The sequence below is a fragment of the Malaclemys terrapin genome, chromosome 9 (genome assembly GCF_027887155.1).
Source record: "Malaclemys terrapin pileata isolate rMalTer1 chromosome 9, rMalTer1.hap1, whole genome shotgun sequence".
In the NCBI taxonomy this organism is placed as follows: Eukaryota; Metazoa; Chordata; order Testudines; family Emydidae; genus Malaclemys; species Malaclemys terrapin.
The window spans coordinates 22,466,397-22,488,520 of record NC_071513.1 but is presented as its reverse complement, the minus strand read 5'-3'; positions in this window follow the sequence as shown (position 1 = coordinate 22,488,520).

Genomic DNA, 22,124 nt, shown 5'->3' with positions numbered 1-22,124 from the left:
AAGCCTAAATTTGAATTTGGGTCTCCAGCGCAAAGAGGCTAGAACCCTAATACATTGCACCATCACAGCATTGATGAATCTGATACCCCCTTGGTTCGCGTTCCCAAACTCAGCAGTGGCACTGGGCTTTTCTGAAGAACCCTGGTTTCATATTGGTGCATGCTGAATTTTTGACCCTTTGTTGACTCAGCTTGTAAAGAAGCCCCAGTGTAAAGTGAGGCCTTTTCTTCCCACCTAAAATCAAATTAATATTTGTCCCTGCACAGGCTATTGCACCTGAAGGCTCTTTGAATATTGATATGGAAATTGTTCCCCTGCCCAGTAAGCCCTGCAGTATCACATCAACCTGTCAGAGCTCATTTTCAGGGTCATTATTCTGGGGTCTGGAAAACCCTGCCATCCCATCTCCAATGTTTAGCATGAGCTCCCCTGGGGCACAATCTACTTTTAAATCTGTCTTCAATCTTACCTTACAACGCTCTGCCATAGAGGAACTTTTCTATATATACAGGACATAAACGAGTGGCATGTGCATCAGGGTCTGAATGTCCATTTCTGTCTGCCCACATCCACATCTTTGCCTAATTTTGTTTGTGAGTGTGTGTGTGTTTTATCTGTGTATGCACAACAGATGTGAACTATACATGAGAGGAAACAAGAAAACACCTCAGCTGTAATGAGAAACCCTTTGGGTAAATACAGTATAAAATCAGTGCGATTTCCTTAGCTCTGTGTTGGGTACGGATAAATGCTGCTTTAGTTATTTTAAGTTGGATGATTCTTTCAGAAAACCTTGATATCCCTACCAACAGCATCTTCTCTTGTGCCCTACCCAAACAATGGCAAAAGCTGTAGGAAATTTTTCATTTCAGTTTTGTTCTTCAGCTTACTACCTGCTCTCTCTGTCCCACTCTCCACTAATGCTCACTCACTATACATACAGAAACAGATATGTCCACGGTCAGACTGTAATGTTTCAATATAGAAAGAGCAAAAGAATTTTCAGCCACATGTACCTTTTTATAAAAAGTTTAGGAAAACAAGAAAGAACAAAAGTCAAGTCTGAGAACAGATTGTGTCCTGCTCTGCAACAGGCTGCCTCAACTCTAAGGCCTAGTCTTCACTTACCGGCTGGTCCGGCGGCACGCCATCGATGTTCTGGGATCGATCCCGGAAGTGCTCACAGTCGGCGCCGGTACTCCAGCTCGCCGAGAGGAGTACGCGGCATCGACCGGGGGAGACTTCCGGCCGCATCTGGACCGCGGTAAGTTCAGACTAAGGTACTTCGAATTCAGCTACGTTATTAACGTAGCTGAATTTGCGTACCTTAGTCCGAAGTCCGGACTAAGTGGGGACCAGCCCTAAGAACACAATAGCTCCTAAAGGATATACACAGGGAGAGTATGTAGAAGTTGAAGGGTGGAGTACACAGGAAATAAAAGACATGACAGTTTCAAATCTGCATATACTGCACATATGATGACATACAGATAAACAGTGGTGCAGATACATGCAATATTTTCCTGCATTACTGGAAGCTTAGGGAAGTTTTCTGTGAATGGAAGAGCAGATAGGTGTGCTATCCACACAAATAGACCTTTTTTTTTTAAAGTGCATTAGAAAGACCTAGCTTCAGTAAATATCTAATATGAGACGAACCAGAGGATGTTAAACAGAAAGAGCAATGACATATTCCACCAGCTGAACATGCTTGGGACTGGGGCTTCATCATCTATTGTGCCAGGACTCCTGGATTCCATTTACTCTGCTCTGCCACCAATTCCTTCTGTAGCACTGGGCACGTTACTTCAGCTCTCCACCAAGACTGTCCTGAAGAAGGGAGCAATGTGTGGCATCAGGGACAGTGCGGTTTTCTATATATTAGGAAATAGATTGAAACCTGGGCCAAAGAGCCATCAGATGGTGATAACTTTTCGTTACACACCTACTAGCTTTGGTTGTATTCAAAGCACCATAATAAAAGCTTGACATCCATTTCAAATCCCTTAAGCCACCCTACCTCCTTGATTCATTTATTTATGCAGAATGCCTGAGAATGAAAATTGTAATTATTAACTGTTTCCTCCCCTCCCCCCAATTACAAAAATAAATAAACATTGGAGAGATAAAAAACAAAAGAAAACCACAAAATTAAACCAAGCACCACTGCCTAACTGAGATCAGTCAAAACTAAATCTATACTTAAAACAAGAGTAAAATAGTTCAATTAACCCATTATTGATTCAGCCCTCTTTTAAGATAATTACCTACATCATCATCAACAGGACAGCATCCCTAAGTGTAACCAGAAAAATACTGTATTTTGAGCTAACACAGAATAGGATGGCTTTAAAAACTATTAGCTTCCCCCTTAGGAAGAACTAACTTTGCACCAGTCTCTTTCCTCACTTCCCTCCCTGACCCTGGTCCCTCCTTTTTCCTTCCCTGAGTGAGCATCTTCCTACATTCTTAGACAAGGCTGAAGTGCTGATCAGTCAAAGAAGGAACCCTGCTGAGTGCAGGGAATCTCACGCTCACTTTAATGGACAGGACATTAGACTAATTTGACCAATGTTCTGTGTCTGTCTCATAGTTCTTACACATGGTCATTCCTAAAACAGGCAACTTATGATGGAGATTTCTGACAATTTGCTCTGTGCTGACCACACTATTTGCATCAATTCTTGGTGGTACAATGGTTCAAGAAGGGCAGAAATACTGTTTCCAAAATATTTTTAGTCAACTCTGGAGATTAATATACCATAGTTGTCCGTGGGATAATACCCATAGCAGCCTAGCCACATTAGTTTTCCTGGTTGGGATTCGTCAGACCGAGGACATATGCAACAAACAAGCAAAGTGTGTCCTGCATCCCCACACAGTCCACTGAAGGATAACATCCTACAACTGCTATTAGACAATGAAGTTATACCATTAGCTCAAGAAGTAGAGATCTATGCTGCAGTGTTGAAAGCTCCAAGGTCAAACCAAGCTGATAACCAGCATGGATCAAAACATAGACTTTCAAGTAAGTGAAGAACCCCACAACACCAGAATACAAATTCCTTCACAGTGCCTGTGTACTGATCCCATTGTTCATCATGCTAGACTAGAAGCATGTGCAGCAGTTTTACATTTGTATGAAATATACACAGACAAGCTACACTGAAAGTATTAAGGGTGCATGGTTAAGCATTTAAGTCACATATATATTTTTAAATAATGGAAATAATATTTCTGCACTCTCTTGTGCTGACATGGCTGAAATTTTGGCTAAATAAATAAATAAAACTGACTTTTTGTATAGATTGAGGCCCATATTCTCAAAAAGTGTTTGAGAATCAACTGAAACTAATGGGAGTTAGGTGCCTAAATACCTTTGGGATCAGAGTCCAAGACCTTGATGCTGCAAACATTTACACACGACTAACATTACTCACATAGCTATTTGCAGGGATTGGACCCCTAAGCATTGAAAAAAAAGAGCAAGAGTTTTAGAGAGGCCTTTGAATGGAAATTGCTATGCAGCCTAAACTAGAGAGGTTTTTTTTTAATCTATATGCACACATTTTTGATGTGCCCATGAGTGTTTTGGAGACTATTTAACTTCTTGACCTGGTGAGGTGCGGAGCCGGCTCTACTGTTTTTGCCGCCCCAAGCAGCACACCGAATTGCCGCCACAGATGGCGGGGGCAGTCCGTGTGCCGTTAGGGCGGCACGCGCGTTTCCGGGGCGGCGGCAATTCGGCGGCTCCTGTCTTCAACCGGAAGACAGAAGCCGCTGAATTGCCGCCGCGGGCAGCTGAACATAGAAGCTGCCGCCAAATTGCCACCACCGCGGAAACGCACGTGCCATCCTAATGGCACACGGACTGCCCCTGCCGCCCGCGGCGGCAATTTGGTGCGCTGCTTGGGACGACAAAAACACATGGACTGCCGCCCCTTGCAGATTGCCGCCCTAAGCACCTGCTTGGAATCCTGGTGCCTGGAGCTGGCCCTGGTGAGGTGTTAGTTCTTTGATGCATCCCCTAGATCTAGAAACATCCCACTGAGACATGTTTAATTGTTCATGAGGAACCTTGGCCATAAAGGTCTTGCCTTTGAGATCAGGGCTTTATTGGGAGTGTCTGTTAGAGACCATCCCCTCTCTGGAGTATGGGAATCACTCCAGGAACCATAGAATCTTTGTGAACACCCATACTGGCATTTTCAGAATAATTTTAGCCACCTTAACCTCATCTGACTGTACCTGAGTGCAGTATCTGAGCTTCCTGTCATGAGGCTTCACTCACCGTACTGTGATGTTGCAAACAAGTGTCACAGAACTTCTTCTATGTGATGGAGCCATGTAAAACCTGCTGGAGTGTTTGCACATAAGCAGAGATCAGCTGGCTATGCAGTGGCTGGCATTTAACCTGCTAGCTGATACAACTGAGAAAAAAAAACTAAGTAATATTTTTGAATTATTTCTGGTATCAAATACATAAGACTTCATATTTTAACACGCCCATGGCCACCTAGGACTTCAGGGCAGTCACTATTCTGCCTACAGGGACAGAACTTGGATCCTCCTGCTCCAAAAGCACAGGACCCCACTGCTTGGCCTAGTTGAGGAGACTCTCTTTAAGCTTCTCACTGTATAAGTTCTATGACACAGTTGAACTCTAGTTCTACCCAGTAGAGGGCAGTGCCACACATACAGACTAGTCACTTCACAGTCAGTTGCCTTAGATGTTTCAACTTCAAGTGACAGGTTTCAGAGCAGCAGCCGTGTTAGTCTGTATCCGCAACTTCAAGTGAGAACAGCAACTCATTTGCAAGTCACATAGGCAGGTGACAAACAACTGCCAACTTCAGTCTGTAAACTCATGTTTGTCAGGAGACTCTGTGGTGACAGCTTTAAATAGCCAATTAACCTTAGCAGATCTCAGGAACTTTCCTGAGAGCACACAGATTACTACAGTGCCTTGTAAGATATATTCTTCCTCTTGCTTTTAAATGCTTGCTTATGCAAGAGTGTGTGGCTGCCTACTAGCAAGAGCTTGGTGCTGTGGATGCATGTGCACCACAAACCAGTTGGAGCAGGACAATGAGGTTCCACATTTGCCCTTCCTTCTCCACCCCCTGGCAAGAGTCTTAAAAATTAGACACGGAAAGGCCTGTTTCACACAGTCCTGCCAAAGGGCAGGAAGGTTACAAGACTATCGCTCAAGGTGTCACAAGTACTCCTGTTCTTTTTGACCAGTCCAGTTTGAAGTATGTTCAAGTGCTGAAACTACTCCCGCTTCATTTGGGAGACCATCACTATGTCAACTGGATCTCACCAGGCAGAATTTTCTTGTGGCAAGCCTACAATATTTCACTGCAAGCCTACAATATTTCCCACCTATATCCATTTAGATGAGGTACTATACAGTACTCTATGTTAGACACACAAGCTACTGCAGTACTGCTTTTGCATTACTTTGAACAGTCCTGTATCTTTTAAATATAATGTTAGGGCTTTTTAATCCATAGATCTCAACACAGCTCATAAAAAAATCATTATCTCAGTTTTTCGGGGGCGTGGGGAGGGAAAGGTACTTATTTTCTATGCACAGAGAAAACCAGCTTTCTTAAATTAAGAGATGATAAGAAAGAACAAAAGTAAAGTTTCCCCGGGAAAACTTACAGTGTGTCCTTTCCAACGGCCTGCACTGATCTCTGGAAACAAAATCAGGACCGGTGCAAGGAAGTTTCGTGCCCTAGGTGAAACTTCCACCTTGCGCCCCCTCCCCAGCCCTGCGGCAGCTCCCCGCCCCTCCCTCCGCCCTGAGGCGCCCCCCCGCAGCAGCTGCCCCGGGGAACCGGGCAGCAGCTCCCCACCCCAGCTCACCTCTGCTCCGCCTTCTCCCCGAGCATGCCGCCCCCGCTCTAATTCTCCTCCCCTCCCAGGCTTGTGGCACCAAACAGCTGATTGGCGCCGCAAGCCTGGGAAGCAGGAGAAGTGGAGCAGCGACGGCTTCCTCTGGGAGGGGGCATAGCAGAGGTGAGCTGGGGTGGGGAGCCCTGCGGCAGATCACCCCCCCCCCCCCCGCCCTGAGGCACCCCCGCGGCAGCTCCCCACCCCTCCGGCCCGGGAAGCTGTGCGGCACCTCCCCACCCCAGCTTCACCTCTGCTCTGCCTCCTCCCCGAGCACACCGCCCCCGCTCTAATTCTCCTCCCAGGCTTGCGGCGCCAAACAGCTGATTGGTGCTGCAAGCCTGGAAGGCGGGAGAAGTGGAGCAGCGACCGCGCGCTCGGGGAGGAACGCTGTAAAAAAAAATTGGGGGCACCACTTTTTGGCGCCCCCAAATCTTGGCGCCCTAGGCAACCGCCTAGTTCACCTTAATGGTAGCACCGGCCCTGAACAAAACGGCTTCTGCACACAGATTGTTAGAAACAGAAAGTTGCAATATAAAAAGCAAAAGGCTTTGCACAGGAGAAAACTGAGACACAAAGAAATGAAGCAACTTGTGCAAGGTCATTCGACAAGTCAGTTGCAGAGCTGGGAAGAGAACCCACTTCTGACCCTGTGATCCTTGCCCTGTTCACTAGAACATGCTGCTTCAGGGAGGCATCATTGGCTGCTGGAGAGAATACTAGACTGGAACTTTTGAGATCTGGATGCTTTTCCTGGCTCTGTCATTGGCCTGCTTGGTGACTTTGGGCAAGTCATTTCCCCATTCCGTGCCTCAGTTTCCCCATTTGTAAGTGGGGCTGATGATACTGACCTCCATTGTGAAGCACTTTGAGATCTGATGAAAAATGCTATACAAGAGCTAGACCGCGCTGCCCCCTGGATCACTTAAACAATTCCTTTTCCCCAACCCTTAGTAATGAGATCCTCCACCAGACCATTATCATAGTCTCCCGAGTTGCCCTTAAGGCAAGCAATACATGTTTGGTCTTCTTCTGCAGGATGATAAGGGGCAGAGGGCAGCATAAAGATATACCACTCTCTCTATGCTGTCTGGGGTAGCGGTATCCTTACATTAGCGGTATTCCCAAATGGTAGACCCTGTACTGGATTCACAGGTAACCCACAATCAGGGCTCAAGTCTGACCATATGGGGCGCAAGAAAGAGACCCTGGCCCAGCATGATCTCTAGTGTAACTCCATTGATGACACCAGAGTTGAATTTGTCCCAATGTGTCTGCAAACCCTGTCAAGGGAACTGGGGTGGGGTCCCATTCTGGTCTCCGTTACACCAGAGTTACTCCAAAATTTGCACTAGTGTAACAGAGCAAAACCAACCCTCAGTCAGCATCCAGCACAGACTTCCTCCCAATGTGGCCAGACTTTCTTTTGCAGACATGGGCTAATCAACTTGACTAGGACACATTTAAGGAAGCTAGCAAGAAGTTTGCAAAATCTCTCTCAGCCAGAAGCTGCTCTTGCATGTCAGCCTCACGATGAAAAGACCAAGAAAGTTCAAATGCAAAACAACTGGCTTCAGAGACTCAGCAGCCTGCCCTGTGCTGCTGTATATCCAAAGGCAACAAACCATGTCAAACACACAGGGACCAGTTCAAAGTGTCTGAGAGCTCAAATGGTCTGCAGAGGAAAATCAATGCAGGCAAACCTGTCTTATGTATCCACATGAGAGACTAGCGATAAATAAATTTAATAACGTGTAAGATGATTGTATTCAGTGTGCTTCGTGTTGTCTTTCAGTGCAAGAAATTGCCTAAAAATGGGTCTGTCTTTCTATAGATTTCATTGTATTGTCCATGGTTTATGAAGCACTAACAGGGTACATAGATCAGTTCTTTCACAGAGCTAGAAATGGAGAGTCAGCCTTACAAAACTAAGTGTACGCAAGTCATGTATAAAGCAGAGACCAGTATAGTTCATGGTAGGGTGGGAAATATAGCTCAGAGGGTGATGCTAAACTCACAAGAGCTGGCTGTGTTCTAAACAACCAAACCAGCTTGTCATTGTGACATTGACTCTGAAGTGGCCTCCTCTATGGTGAACAGACATCCCGATATTATCGGGATCGTCTCAGTATTAGAGGCTTTGTCTTATATATGCAACTATACCTCCACGCCTGAAAAAAAAGTGTCCGATTTTTCACACTTGCTATCTGGTCACCCTATCTTCTTCTACGTAGTCATACAATTTTGTGTGTACACACACATGTGCACGTGAACAAGGGAGTGGGGAAAGACATAGCAGAGAAACAGATTTCTGTTTCAAGCTTCAGAGGGTTAAATAGGTACAGAAAAAAAGTTAACTACATGATAAGTGTGTCCTTTTAATAAAAAAATCTGTTCTCACTATCTGAAACCCAGCCTTAAATTCTGGGTCAAATTCTGCTTTCATTTACACAGATGCAATCCCATTGAATGTCCTTAACTACCTATAAGATGCAGCCACCTCTGGGGAGGAACATGGCAACTATTTAACAGATGCACTATAACAGTTGACAATGATCAGATTACACCAGCATAACTGAGAACAGAGTTTAGCCATTGCCTCCAACTAGTCTCTCCTTTGGGACCCGTACATCTGGCTCACAGATTCAAATCAAAATTATATTGGACTCAAGGGTCTCGCCGTGATTTCAATCACTGCAATGGTGGCAAACAACGTTTAAATGTTTTCCAACTGGCACTTTTTAGTGTAGTTTCACTCAAAACATTTCTGTCAAAAAACCACTTGATGGCTACTTACCCTGTAAAAATATCCAATGAAATAATTAGTGCAGCCTTGTCAAGATCCACATACAGGCCTTCCTCTCCTCTTGCCTCCAGTACAGAAATGCCCTTCTCAAGGACCTTCTTAATTCACAGCTCTCCAGCATGTGCAAGATTCATGTGGGGTGGATCAGCCAGTTCAAAAAAGCCACCCCACCTAAATAGTCTTTCACTCAGGCCAGGTCTATGCTAGGAAATTGGATCAGTATAACTGTGTAGCTCAGGTGTGAAAAATCCACATCCCTGAGTGACACAGTTAAACCGACCTAACCCTGGTGTAGACAATGCTCTGTCGATGGAAGGGCTTCTTCTGTTGACGTAGCTTCCGCCTCTCAGGGAGGTGAAATACCTACGCCAATGGGAGAAGCCCTCCTGTCAGTGTAGGTAGCGTCTTCACTGAAGCGCTACAGCGGCTGCTTTGCTGCAGTGTAGACCTGCCCTCAGTTTTCTTCCTCAGGGTTTCAGTCCTGAGGTGTTTTGAACACACTGGTTACAAGAGACCCCTTTATAAACCCCTTCCGGCTTGGGTGACCCCCTAATCCCCTAACAGTCAGCCACCTTTCCCTCCCCTGATTAGCTCACTATATAGAATCATAGGACTGGAAGGGACCTCAAGAGGACATCTAGTCCAGTCCCCTGCACTCATGGCACCTGAGGGTGAGGCCTAAGCAAGGCATTAGTTGTTAGCACTAGGCAAGGCCTTTAGACCCTGTCACAGTATCATCCATTATAGCAGGGCTGGTAGCAACCCCTATATGTAGGTTACCCAACAGTTTCCTTTATAAAGGATTCTTGTGACCTGCATTTTTCGTAGCAGGTCTTTGATTTTCAGCAAGGGGAATCCTCTCAGGCTACTAATTTATCCCATTCTGATTTGGCTGAGATAGAAAGTGTTGAAAATTCCCATGTCCCTTGTCCCACTTTTGTACCTCAGGGACATTTTGGCAGCCTTCCAAAAATCCCTGAACATTCCAAGGCTGGCCTGGAGTCACGGTGCGCTGCTACTAAATCAACAGCACTGCACTGGGGATGCTAGGGAGCTGCTGAAGAAGACAGCTGGGCCAGGCTCCGAACACGCATGGCCCATTTATCCTGTCATTGTGCCAGCTCCCCCAACTCTAAGGGAGTGGGAGAAAGAGCCAGCCAGGCTGAGCTTCCCTCTGAACACTTCCTGGATTCAGTACCTGGATTTAGCAACCCAAACCCCTGGTTTGGGATAACAGCTTTATCCTCGTCTCCTTCTACATAGCCTGTCCTGTAGCTGAATTGGTAGCAGTCTGTGCTACCATGCTGAAAGTTCAGCACTGAAACCCTGCTGAGCATGGGGGTTTGCTACAGTTCCACTTAATAAAATTTGTTTTTAACTAGGAAATTACACACAAGTAAAACTAAGTTGAAAGAACATCATTAATGTTGCAGAGTCAAGCAGTCAAAAGTTAGGAAATACCAAATTTACTGTTGCCCATGTTACCTTAATTCTGCCCCCTTGTGCATCAGCATTGTTCTACAGTTTTTAATTACATGATTATGTTCTATTTTTTACATAGGACTCATGCCTCATTCAGTGCACAGGATGGACACACAAGGCAGCCAAATTAAAGCTGCACAAGCAATCGGAAATCTGGCTTTTCCTAGCTTCAAGTGCTTGACTTTGCAGTGCTTGCCTTTGCAACCTAAATAATAATCTCTAACACACAAACATACACAAAGACATGTGATGAGAACCATCTATACCAGCTCAGGTGTGGGAGGTAAGTCCTTCCAAAGCCCTCCCCGCCACAGGCCAACAGGGGTCTATCAGGGCACCAGACCTAGCAGCTCTATATGGAGAACAGCCGCAGCAGCCAGAAAGAGCTTATAAGGTGAAAAAAGTCACAGATCCTAGGGCACCTTCCTTAAAGCAGCCAGCCCTAGGTACAACCAATGATGTTGTGGGTAGAGTCAAGAACTTGCATTTCCTCCCAGTTCCCACACTGGACTCAGAACACTGGGCCCAGCAGTGTTCCTGACACCTGAAGAGAAGTAGAAGCCAAGAGGAATCTTCATAGCATCGTTCACTTACTTCTGACTCTGGATTGTTCTAATGGGATGTATTGCCACTGGTTGTTGGTCCCCTTCATCCCTCCCCTCCCATTCCACTACAGCCCCTAAACTGCCTAATTTCATTGTCCCCGCTCTGCTTGTGTTTCCCACCCTTCATCTCTCCTGTGTCCCAGTTTCTACCCCTCTCCCCTTGAGGCCTGGTCTACACTAACCCCCCACTTCGAACTAAGGTATACAACTTCAGCTACGTGAATAACCGCGGTCCAGACGCGGCAGGCAGGCTCCCCCGTCGACTCCGTGTACTCCTCGCGCCGAGCAGGATTACCGGAGTCGATGGGGAGCACTTCTGGGTTCGATTTATCATGTCCAGACAAGACGCGATAAATCGAACCCAGAAGTTCGATTGCCTGCCGCCGAACCAGCGCGTAAATATAGACAAGCCCTCAGTTTCCCTCCCCTCTCTTACTCTAACAGTCCTTTCCTCTGCCCCCTTCAGCCTCAGAGACAGTAAGCTCTTAGGGAGACAATGTCTGAGGCCCAGTGTGTTGAAATAGCTCCCAGCACACTTCGGGAGCAACTGCAACATGAATAATTCATAAAGATAATCCCTTCAGGACCTGTTCAAAACTGCCCTCCTCATTTTAAACCCCATTATACTTTCATCATTTTAACTCACCAATCTCATCTCTTCCACCTTTCCTCCCTACACTCGACACCAGATTCCTCCCTCTCCCTTCTCACAGTCTCATCTGCACTGGTGCAAGAGCCTTCTCCCCTACAGTTTTTTTGTTTTTTTAATATTAAAGAGACTTTCTCTATATCCTTGCCTTGATGACTGACTAAGTTCAGCTCTGATCTGGAAATCTCCCTTTGCAGCCTTTTTAAATTCTCTTTCCCTCTGTGTGACTCTGTAAGCAAGCTATTTAGCTCTGTTAAATATCTTGGGATAAGGTTACAAAATAAAGTTGTATTTTACATATGTTGCCATTGCAATTTTTGTTCTGTTTTCTAGAAGGAATGTTCCAATCCAGGGTTATTTTAGTCTTTCCAGTAAATATTCTTTATTGAGGTTTGTGGGAACCACAGGGAACAATAAGAGGATTCAGACACAGCCCTTATTAAGAATTGTTCTAAGGCGCTGAAGAATATTTTTCAATTCTCAACTAATCTTTTTTAAAAAATAAACACTGCTAAAATGGCCAATTTTTTGTGGCTGGTAAGGTGTGGTTTGTGAAGCATTTTTGGGATTCATGGTGAAAGGCACTATAGAGATAAGAATACTATTATTATTCTGCTATATAAAAATGGGTTTATACTGGAAATCAGTTTGAAAACAACTAGTTTTCTACTGCAATAATAATATTGGATTTTTTTTACTAGCATTTGAAAGGCTGCACTGTCTTGTTCTGAAACTGATAGAGGGGTTGTTAATGTGAGGTACCCTTCTGTAATCACTTTCCTCAGTCCTCCTACTTTTCTGTGCAATGGGCTCTCATTCCTTCAGTATTTCAGCCCAGGGCTTTGGAATGATAGAAATGGATCCAAAGCATTTTAGGTGGATACAGGTCATGCCAAATGTGGCCAATAAAACCTGCTGGCTCTTCTCTTAGGGCCTCATGCTATTCCCACTGAAGTCAGATTTGCATTGGAAACAGGATCAGACTCTAAGGCAGGGGTGGGCAAACTATGGCCTGCAGGCTGGATCTGGCCCGCAAGCCGTTTTAAGCTGGCCCGTGAGCTCCTGCTGAGGAGTGGGGTCTGGGGCTTGCCCCCCTCCAGCGCTCCAGCCGGGGCGCAGGGGCTTCCGGAAGCTGCAGCATGGTCCCGCTCCAGCACTCCAGTCAGGGAGCAGGATCGGGGGCCACACCACGCGGCTCCTGGAAGCCGTGGCATGGCCCGCTCCGGCTCCTATGTGCGCAAATGGTCCCCTCCGGCGCTCCAATGGGAGCTGCAGGGGTGGTGCCTGCGGATGAGGCAGCGTGCAGAGCTGCCTGGCCATGCCTCCGCGTAGGAGCCAGAGAAGGGACATGCCACTGCTTCCGGGAGCCACTTGAGGTAAGCGTCGCTCACAGCCTGTACCCCTGAGCCTCTCCCCATGCCCCAACCCTTTTCCCCAACCCTGATCCCCCTCTTGTGCTCCAAACCCCTCGATCTCCGCCAGGAACACCCTCCTGCACCCCAAACCTCTCATCCCCAGCCCCACCCCATAGCCCGCACCCCCGAGCCAGAGCTCTCACCCTGCCCCAGCACCCCACTCCCCCACTGCAGCCCAGAGCCCCCTCCCACACCCTGAACTCCTCATTTCTGGCCCCATCCCGGAGCCTGCACCCCCAACCAGAGCCCTCACCCCAACCGCAATTTTGTGAACGTTCATGGCCCGCCATACAATTTCTATTCCCAGATGTGGCCTTCGGGCCAAAAAGTTTGCCCACCCCTGCTCTAAGGGTGTGTCTACGCGGCAGCTGGGAGGTGTCATTCCCAGCACAAGTAGACAGACTCAGTCTGATGCACTAAAAATAGAAGTGTAGATGTTGCCAAGCAGGTGGAGGCTTGAGCTAGCTGGCAGCATCCAAGCCTGCTTAATCCCTGGGCCTAAACTCAGGTGGCTAGTCTGAGTCCCTGCCTGTGCTACGAAGTCCACATGGATATTTTTAGCATGCTAGCTCCAGCAGAGCTAGTATAAGTCTGTCTGTCCATGCTAGGAATCACATCTCCTACCTGGAATGTAGACATACCCTTATTGGGTTAATTACAGGCTTGCAATAACTTAAACCGAACCAGGCACCTGAGTTATAATGGGCCAGTTAAGACTGAAGAGCTGAAGCATGCAGCCACTGCCCCTGATCTCTTTTTCTCCTTGTTATAGATTTGATCAATGTTCTTTGCCCTACAAATGTTGTCTAAAAGTTAGAGCAAGGGGCTTGTAGCCAGGAGTCCTCTATTCTCAGCACTGTTACTGACTCATATGAGCCTTTGCAGGTTACTTATACCAGTGGTTCTCAAAGCCAGTCCGCCACTTGTTCAGGGAAAGCCCCTAGCCGGCCGGGCCGGTTTGTTTACTTGCCGCGTCTGCAGGTTCGGCCGATCGCGGTTCCCACTGGCCGCGGTTCGCCGCTCCAGGCCAATGGGGACTGTGGGAAGCAGCATGCGCCAAGGGATGTGCTGGCTGCCCTTTCCACAGCCCCCATTGACCTAGAGCGGTGAACCGTGGCCAGTGGGAGCCGTGATCGGCTGAACCTGTGGACGCGGCAGGTAAATAAACCGTCCCGGCCTGCCGGGGCTTTCCCTGCACAAGCAACAGACCGGCTTTGAGAACCACTGACTTATACCTCTCTGTTCCTCAGTTCCCTGATTTGCAACATGGAGATATGATACTTACCTGCCTTGCAGAGGCATTGTAGTGTTTCTTTAATTTTTGAAAAATGACTCTAAGATCCTTAGATGAAAGGTAACATAGAAGAGGGGGAGGGATAGCTCAGTGGTTTGAGCACTGGCCTGCTAAACCCAGTGTTGTGAGCTCAATCCTTGAGGGGGCTATTTAGGGATCTGGGGCAATAAAACCAAACAAAAAACACAACTGTCAGGGACAGTACTTGGTGCTGCTAGTGAAGGCAGGGGGCTGGACTCAATTACCTTTCAAGGTCCCTTCCAGTTCTATGAGATAGGTATATCTCCACATATTATTATTAATGCTGCATTTGTCCCTGCTACTTACCCTTTACCTGGCAATGAATTTTTCTCTATTAGCCTCACTCTACCTGAACTCTTGTTCAGCATTCTGCCAGACCTGTCACTGCCAGTCATTAAGCTGAAATACTGATCCCAGTTTTGAGAACTCTGTGCACATGAATAACTGATGAGCCACATATGTACCTGCAACCTCTACAGAAGTCAACAGGATTGCACAGGTGAAACCGAGACTGAATTTGGTCCAAATGGACTGAATTTGGTCCATTATCTATAAACATTTGTTACTATCCCATCAAGAGTTACTTGAGGCATCCATTTCTCCTTAGCAGGAAAATCTGTTGCCTCTGCAGCATTGAGACAGTCTGTGGGCAAAGTGAATGGTGAACAAGCTCCCTCTCTGGGACTCAGGGCTTTCTTGGCTCTGTTTGCATGCTTTTGTCAGCTGAAAAGAAAACACACAAAAAAGCAGAAGCTACTGTATGTCCTGCTAATGTAATGTCTTGGGGTCATCTACATTCAGGAGTCCAGTCTGGGAGCAAGTCAGAGTCACCATGCACAGCTCTTCAGGGGAAGAGGGTAAGGATAAAAGATTTTTTTGCACTACTCTTTGGTGAACCCTCTGGCTTACCTGAGGAAAAACATCATGATTGGTCACAAATCCCTAGAACAGTGGTTCTCAACCTTTTTTCATTTGCAGACCCCCCCAAAAATTTTGAATGAAGGTGCAGACCCCTTTGGAAATCTATTGTCTGCATATATAGTTTGAGTTCTGTTCAGTCCATTTTTAGTCTAAGCCTTTCATGGACCACAGGTTAAGAACCACTACCCTAGAGAACCTAACTGCCATGGAAGTGATTATTACAGCTCATAGTGTTTAAGAATGAAGAGAAAAAATGGGTCACATACTGTGGGTATCCATGGAGGAAACCCTTACCTATTGGAAGGTGACAATGAGATGCATATAACAGTGGAACACCAACTTTTGTAAAGGGATATTTAGTGGTCACACTGAGTAGCACAGTATTAGTGTTCAGATGGGCAGGTACTATGATGATGGGTGTTACTAAAAACCTACACAGAGAAATACTTTAGGCCCAAACTTTTGGCTTAACAAAACAAAACCAAAAGAGTTGAGAAGGCAGGGAGGACTTACAAAATCTATCATGTAAGCTAGTGGAGTTCTTCCTTAGCTGGTACTAGTAATAGGTCCTTTATCACCTCTGTGATACAACCTTTAGAGGTCAATACTGCACGCATGCATCCATACACACAGCGCCAGCATGTTACATCAGTATTGTAGCAGAAATTGTGCCAACAGGTGCAGGGCCAAACTGTGCCACTTCAGAGACAGAAACACTGTAAAGCTGGAGAGGAGATGCTTTGACATTCCAGAGGTTCCTGGAACTATTATACTTCTCCCTGGACTCCTTCCTCCCCTCCCATCCAACTTTGCCAATGCCATGACCCTAACCAGACTGCTCCCTTTGGCAACACTAGCATTTCCCTCCCCCACTTGTACTCCCAAGGGCAGCCAGAAAAATTACCATTACCCCTGCCATGAGTAGGCTAGGAGAGGGAAGTTGCTCTTGGCCCCCCGTCTCCTCTCCAGGACACCTGCCCTAGTTTGGCTGTGATTTAACTTCATGGGGAACTGAGAGTGCTCAGCACCTTGTAGGATCAGACCCTAGTCTGTAACTGTGACTAGCCCCAAAGTCATAGGTAAAGCCATTCGCCTCAGCCACTGCTGTCAGCAGCATGAACATCTCAGCTCACAGTCTCTCTCACCAGAAAGCAGCAACTGCCCAGTAAGATAAACAAACCCTCTCTTTATTGGTGTCTTCTGTCACCTTGATGTGTATTCGTGGAGGAGAGTCACCTTGTGCACTTTTCGGGGTAGCAGCCGTGTTAGTCTGTATCCTCAAAAAGAACAGGAGTACTTGTGGCACCTTAGAGACTAACAAATTTATTAGAGCATAAGCTTTCGTGGGCTACAACCCACTTCTTCGGATCCACTTCTTCCTGTGCACTTGGGAGAGAGGCAGGGGGAGGGGAAGGGGGGAGTTATTAGTGACTGCAGCCTCCTGGGCTGTAGCTCTCACTGTCATTGATGGAATGAGCCATTACTTTCACAGCCCCCTCGTACATTTAATTTCCAGGCAGCATTCAAATTGCTGGATTGGCATTTTCCATGTGACTCTGCCAAGATGAACTTGAACCGCACATGCATCTTTCTTCTTCACATCAGCATGAATCTTTTTCCATTACTTCCATGGTTGTTAATCTTTATGCTTCCAGGGACGGCACCATGATCATTTCTTCCTTAGGCTAATGGGACTAACTATGAAACAGGATTCTCGAAAGTACATGAAGGTCCCTGACGTACTTTCATTTTCTGTATCCTTTTAAAATTAGGGATCCAAATAGTGCTTGGTCCTAAGCAGAGGAGGAGGCTACGGGGAACAGAAGAGGGTTCAAAGAGCCTTTTCTTCCTTTCACTTATGCTATAGGCACCAGGCATGATTCTGGTCCTTGCGTCCTCAGATCAGATGGGCCTGTGGTCTCTAGTCCCTCCACCAGCATTACGAAACCCAAAGGGACTGCTTGCAATGTGTAAAGCTATACATCAGCATAAGTTTCTGTAGGAGATGGGCCTATATCTCACAATTATTAATACATGAATGGGAGCACAGTGGCCAGTGTTGTAAGGAGAGTACATGCTGACACAATCCATTAATCATGGGAACAATCAGTAAAGTAATAGTTTGTTATGTCCCATCCTACTATGCCTTTCATCCCAATATACATTATGTACATGAATCTCTTCCACCACCTAATGAAATGCTGCCACTTCTGGAGTGCTTCATAGTGCAGAGGAACACTACACATCAGTCTGTGACTTAGCCAGAGGAGTTGTTGTTTCTGCTGGGTGTGTTGTTGTATGGGTGCTTTACAAAAGATGTGACAGTTGGGCCAAGTAATCCATCTGTGCCGTCTTCCTCATCTAGCCAAAGAAACTGTTGCATGCAAATTAACTGTAGCGTAAGGATGGTCCATTGAGTGACTCTGCTATCACAATGGTCTAGGTCTCTTGGCATGATGACATAGATACATGCCTTGCTGACAAACAGGTGAAATTTATAAAATCAAAATGACTGAGAACTTTAAGAACTGGATGGTAATAAATCATGAATCCCAGTGATGATTGAACCTAGTGATATTCTGAACAAAAAGAGCTCTCAGCCATGCTTGCAGCTGTTTCCGTCACATCACACTGATTTAACAGCAATTCTAGGCTTCAAAGTGTCATACAGTGATAATCCTGGAATTTTATATAGATTTGTATTCGAGTACTGACCAGGGGCCCCCCAACCCAAGACCAAGGCTTCACAGTGAAAGTCCCTGCCCCAAAGGTTTTATAATCTAAACTGATTAAAGGTGGAAAGGTCAGAGGCACAGAGAGGTGAAGCAATTTGCCCCAGGTCACACACAGGTCAGTGACACAGCTGAGACTTGAACCTAGGTTTCCTGACTCCCAGGCTATGCTCTATCCACTGGAGCACACCAAGTTCTATATCATCATTAATATATTCTATACTGTACACCCTATGTGCATACCGGGATAAAACGTGACTCTTAAGACATTGGCACTGTGGAGGTACACAACACAGTGGGAGCCAGCCATGCTACATCAGTGGACAGAGGACAGCGTGCACATGCACCCAGCGCACCAGCTTGACTCCGTTGGCTAGTGCAGAGGGGAGTGTGGTTACAGGGGGTCCCCAGTATACGTCTCCCCCTTATCTGTTGTGTTGCATATCCCTCGCTCATCAATAAGGGAACATGTTCCGATTCATGTCAGTCTCGAGTCGCATATCCATCATTTGCAGTACTGTATCGTAAGTTGCAAATGATGGATATGTGGATCAGGACTGACGTGAATCGGAACATGTTCCCTTACTGATGAGCAAGGGATATGTGACAGATATGCATAGCCAAGGGTGGGCCGCGACCCACCCACTTAACATCCAGTCCCACCCCGAGTCCCGGCTCTGCTCCTGCGCTAGCGCTTGCCCCACACCGCTCACCCAGTGCTCCAGCTGTAGAGTGGGGTTGGGGGCTTGCCCCACTCCAGTCGCCGGGCCCTCTTGCTGGGGAGCGGGGTCAGGACACAGAGGTTCCAAGCCACCAACCTCTGCTCCTTGGCTGGAGTGGTGGAGTGGGGCAAGCCCCCATGCCCTGACCCAACTCCCGGGCTGGAGTGCTGAGCAGGCTGGAGTGCCAGGCAGAGCGGGGCAAGCCCCAACTCCCTGATCCCACTCCCCGGCAGGTGGGCAGAGCGGGTGAGGGTGCAGGGGTGCACATTTTTACAGGGCCCCCCATTTTTCTGGGAGACCCTGGACAGAGCGTCTATCATTCCCCTCTCCCCCACAAGGCCGGCTGGAGGGGAGAAGAGGCGGCCAGATCGCTCCCACCCCTCCGCCCCCCCATCATTGCCCACCCTCCCAGAGCCCACCCAAGTGTCCCCTCCTGTCTATGCCACTGTTGTACCAGCGGGTCCCCAGTATCTGTTGTTTTGGTATCTGTTGCCCTTTTCAAGAACACAACCCCGATGTACACCAGGGACCCGCAGTATGGGCATGCCTTGTCTTTGTTCTGTACTACTGAGGGATGCTAATACCTTACAGCATCCTTCTTGCATTCTGGGAGTGCAAGGACTGTGATACTGACTAGCCCCTGCTCAGGGTGAAATGGAGGAGTGCAGACATAGGTGCTGACTTCCTCTGTTCCCAGGGGGTGCTCGACCTCCCACCCTGCCCCCACTCCACCCCTTCCCCCAAGCCCCAACCTCTGCCCTGCCTCTTCCTGCCCCTGCCCCATCCCCACTCCATCCTTCCCTCAAGCCCCACCCCTGCCCTGCCTCTTCCCACCCCATCCCCCATCTCTTCCTACCCCCACTTCTCCCCCCCCCCCAGTGCCTCCTGCACACCACTGAACAGCTGATCATGGCGGGCAGGAGGCACTGGGAAGGTGGGGGAGGCGCTGACCAGCAGGGCACCTCAGTGAGTGGGAGGCATTCGGGGAAGGGAGCAGGAGGCACTGATCCATGGGGCTGCCAGTGAGCACCCACGGAGTCAGCACCTATGGGTGCAGATGAAGGCTCTTCATGGCCTCCCTCCCCATATTCAAAGTTAGTCCCAATCTAGCCTATGAGGTGCTGGTGATCTCCTCCCTGTTTCTGTCCCGGCTACGCAAGGTGAAAGCATGCTCTTCCCAACCACATTTATTTATCACTTTACTCCAGTCTCTATGGATACACGTTGTGATATTACGGGCTGAAATAGGGAGGTCTGCTGGGAGCCGGTGGTACAGATGAGAACAAATGTTGAAACTTGGAAACATAATTTCTTTGCGAAGAGCAATGAAATAAATGGCAGGAGAGCTGAATAGCATTAAATGTGAAAGACCTGAACTTAATGCCACTTCAATTTTTTAATGAGATTGTCTCATTTATATTTGTATATGGAGGAATGTGAACAAATCACAGGCCTGTTAGGGTCAACTCTTCAATGTTTACAAATGGCACATGAATAGTGCAGTGCTCTGTCCACTGAACCGTTATTTCCTTCAAGTGCTTTTTATCAGTCTTTTTGAATGAAATGAACAACAAAAAAATAACCACCAAATATGATCCCATTGAAACCAATGGTCTCAATGGGATCAGGATGGGGCTTAAAAGAACAAACATAGAAGCCAATAACAATGCAGCGACATACAAGTTAAACATGGGTCAAGTAGGCTGGGTTCAGATCTGGGTCGGGTTTTAGCCATGGATTGAGTTTGAGTCTGAATCAGGAACAGACTTTGGGATCAGATTCAATATTATCAGACTCTCGTGTACTGTTCTTGTGAGATCTGGGGTGATTTAAATGCCAGCATGGTGAAGAATGGGACATTTCCTGCCTCTCTCTCTCTCCCACCCCTCTTTTTTTTTTTTTTTCTAAATTCAAAGAGATCTGGGAGTTTCATGAACTATGAGACTATTGGTCTCATAGCAACCACACACCCATCTATTGATAGTTCTAATGACAAATCCCTTTTCACCACAGTCCATTTACAACTCACTACTGTCCCATGAACTGCTTGGTGCAAGAGGAATGGCCAGTTGCCTCCAACACTATTGGAATGCAAACCCACTGAGGCTCTCTCACCAGAGCAGTGTGTGGGGTACGGAATATATTGGATGGGCTGTTAACATTCAATAGAAAACCAAAATCCAATCAACGAACTGTTGGCTGCATTTCAGAGACTGAGTATATGATACTTCAATGGTATGCACATTATAAATGTAATAGACTAATTTACCTATGAAAAATCCTATTTCGTTCAGCCTATTCCACTGCACTGATCTTCACAGTAGCTTCTTTCACACTTACTTAACATATAGTCTAATCCTGTGAAGTACTGAGCATCTTCAACTCCTACTGACCTCAAAGGGTATGTCTATATTGCAATAAAACACACATGGTGGCCCATGTCAGCCTGACTCAGGCTGGGGCTATAAAATTGCAGGGTAGATATCCAAGCTTGGGCTGGACCCTGTGAGGGGAGAGGGTCCTAGAGCCCAGCCTCCAACCCAAGCCCAGAGATCTACATTGCAATTTTATAGACCCGCAGTCTAAGCCCACGTTTCAGAGTGGTAGCTGTGTTAGTCTGTATCAGCAAAAACAATGAGGAGTCCTTGTGACACCTTATAGACTAACAAATTTATTTGGGCATAAGCTTTTGTGGGCTAGAACCCACTTCATCAGATGCATGGAGTGGAAAATATAGTAGCAGGTATAATAAATACCCGTATTTTCCACTCAATGCATCTGATGAAGTGGGTTCTAGCCCACGAAAGCTTATGCCCAAATAAATTTGTTAGTCTCTAAGAGTCCAAGCCCAGTGAACCCAAGTCAACTGACATGGGCTAGCCATGGGTATTTTATTGCAGTGTTGATATACCCAAAGGAAGTTGAGGGAGCCTAGCACCTTGTAGGATCAGGTCTAAAAAAAAAGGACACAGGCAATTTTCTAGTATTTATTCTAAATCACCTGCTAGTGTACGATACTCAAAAGGCAGCTTCCAGCTGAAAGGAACTCAGCATGGTCCCTATTGAAGAAAATTCCCCTTAGTTCTCCTGGTAGAGGTGGTCCATAGGCAGCAAAAAGCTCCTGCTTTGAAGCTCATCTGCAATAACATGTAGGATGAATGTGCAGCATCCATTGCCGGATGGCTTGTTTGCTTCATGTCTGGCCAGCAGATACTACAGCTGAGTATGCTCTTAACGCAAACAATTGCAAATGTATATTAACACAGGGAACATGCTGTGGCAGATTTTCAAAGATACACCTTCCTTACATTTGTAAACTGCACATGAGCTGCACCAATGAGTTCACCTTTTGCACAAGCAAATGAGCATGATCCTGGGTAAAATGGCTAACTGCACATAGCATTGTCAGGGTTACATGGGTGCAGCAGATGTGCATGCAGATTTGTGTAGACACAGCTCAGATACCTGCACTTGAAATTTTGTCTCAAAATTCAAGTGAGAGTTCCTATTTTTAAAAACCCTATATTCATCTACCATTGTTTAAGGGCCTAATATTGAGCAGGCTATAAGACTTTA